Below are 2,565 nucleotides of genomic sequence, written 5' to 3' on the forward strand. Positions count from 1 at the left end.
AAGATAAATTTACACCACCGAGCGAAAAAACGGAGAGCGTCGGGGCCACCCCTGGCCCCAACTAAGCTACGCCTCTAAAATATATATATATTTGTCAACATAAACTTGAGCAAATAAATCACAGTTTTGTGTATATATCGTATTTAAAAAGACAATTTCATGCGATAATTGTAAATCACTATTACTAGTATAGCAATAAGTAAAAGTTGTCTTTTCATCCGAATCATATTGATAACGAGTTATTTCGACGGCGTATGATCATACTATTGAGGATGAGGATGAGATACCGACCAACACACAAAAGCAAACACATAGTCACATTCAAACGTGTCAGCTAATCGAGCAATTTCAATTCACGCATGTATTGAAATCGTAGTGAAAATCTATAATAAATTTGATTGTGAACGCATAACGCCCTCAAAATTTAAAACGGTAAAAAGGGGGATGTAAATTACTTACCTTAACAAGTGAATTAAGTGAAGATGAGATAATAAAAAGAACTAGGATGAAAAATGGTCATGCTTCTCGAGATTCACCGACAAATATTCCTAATTGTTAATGACAACATTAATTAAGTATAACATAATGAAATAATAAAATTTATGACGGGTTTTGAGATTCGATATGGTCGTGCGATTATTATTATTATTATTATTATTATTATTATTATTATTATTATTATTATTATTACTATCTTTTATGTTTAATTTTTACATAAATAAGGTAGACATTAATAATATATGTATATATTATAGAAAAAGTTAAATGAAATATTTTAAATGTCTAATATAATTTGGTCCGTTAGCGAGAGTTGTAAAAGTATTATTATTCATTTTTATTCATCTTAGTTGTTAAGTGTATGTGTATAATACATAAAGTTATATATTTAGATATTGACTCAATTATAAAATTAAACAAATATATGCCTATATATCCATAAATACGAAAAGAAAAGAGTTGTTTTGGGGTTCGGTTTATCAAAACAATGTTTATTTAATGTTGTATATATATATGATAAACATAAAAATATTGATTAAAAAGATTTAAAAAATAAATAACAAAAATCTGGCCAGGGGGCTCGAACCCACGCCTGTACAGTTCCAGAGGACTAACCACACATGCACCAGCCATTAGGCTGGTGTGTTATTTTGTGAATATGACATATTAAAAAATATATCATGTATGTTCAGAATCCAATTTGACCATAAACCCTTGATCTTTAAATCGATTAAATTGTTAATCGTTTGTGGAAATTGAATTGGGGTTAATGCTTATTGGGCAAAAACGAACTGAATGCATCTTATAATTACCTTGTGTTAACGAATTGAGGGAGGACGACTAGTTAGGGCTTTCAGCTCAAAATTGATATCAAGTCTGATATTGACGACTTTGTATGATAAAATTGAGTTAGGGTTTTGGGTCGTGAGGCTGTAAAGATGGTGGTAAAGTTTATTTGTGTTATATGTGTGTATTTATAGTGTAGATGACCTAGGATAGCCGCGGTTCGTTATGCTTGTAATTGCGAATTAATTAGTTGCCATATGTGATGTTTTTCCACAATTAGAGTGTCGGTGTGGCATGTTTAAGGTATGCTAATGATTTAATTACGTCAATTTATCCGAAAATTGAGGAACAAGCAAATGGGGGGGGAGGGTCTTTGGCTGTCAGTGAGAGGGAGAGAGAGGAGGGAAAAGAATTTTGGATTAATATTGCCAATTGGTCCTTGATCTATGGTGTTGGATGCAAAAGTGGATAAATTGATAAGTTTGGGTTGATTTTGCATGTTTTTCATAATTATTAGCAATTATAGTATATAAAAAGAAATAAATAAATACTAACCAAGTACGGAGCTTTATTGATAAAATACCCGAACCTGAACCCGGGTCGGATAATGATTACAAATACGAAAGATTCGAAAACCGGAAATGTTACATATGCAACCCAAAGAAAGAAAAGAAGAGGTTTAAAGGTATGAATGTACGTAAACGAGTTTTAGGTTGTTCTCAAGTTGTATGTTGTTACGAAAACTATAAATGCAATGGCATACAATTGCTTATTTATAATACAAGTTAGTATATGAAATGTTGGAGCAAGTTAGTATAAGGAAGATATTATAAACCGTCAAGGTCTATATAAATTCTTGTAATATAAACTCAAGTTGCATTCCATCCTAGACATATATTGATTGAGTCATACATTCGTCAAGGAAATAATGAACCACATGGAAATCATATCTTCAGTCTAAGGCATCCACTGGTGCTAAAATGAGCTCCTCGACAACCAACTAATTAATTTCCCGACCCATGAATCCACTCTCTAGTAGATTTTTTTCATTAAAGAGTAGGTTTAATATAAAAAAATGGATTTTTATGTATCTGACAGTGAAGCAAATGGTATTTAGGTATCTAACCATTAGAGATGGCTGGATTGGATTCTTCTCTCCAAGTGGCAATCCATGTCAGCAATAACGTGTAAGTAGATGGTGACTGGATCAGTCGTCTGAGATAACTAGATCTAACTTTATTTCTTTTGCCACGTGGTAGCAAAAGATGAGACCAACTATTT

This window comes from Bidens hawaiensis, unplaced genomic scaffold, assembly GCF_021521415.1.
Source record: "Bidens hawaiensis isolate Kalapana, Puna unplaced genomic scaffold, B.hawaiensis_p1.1 tig00006359_1, whole genome shotgun sequence".
Lineage (NCBI taxonomy): Eukaryota > Viridiplantae > Streptophyta > Magnoliopsida > Asterales > Asteraceae > Bidens > Bidens hawaiensis.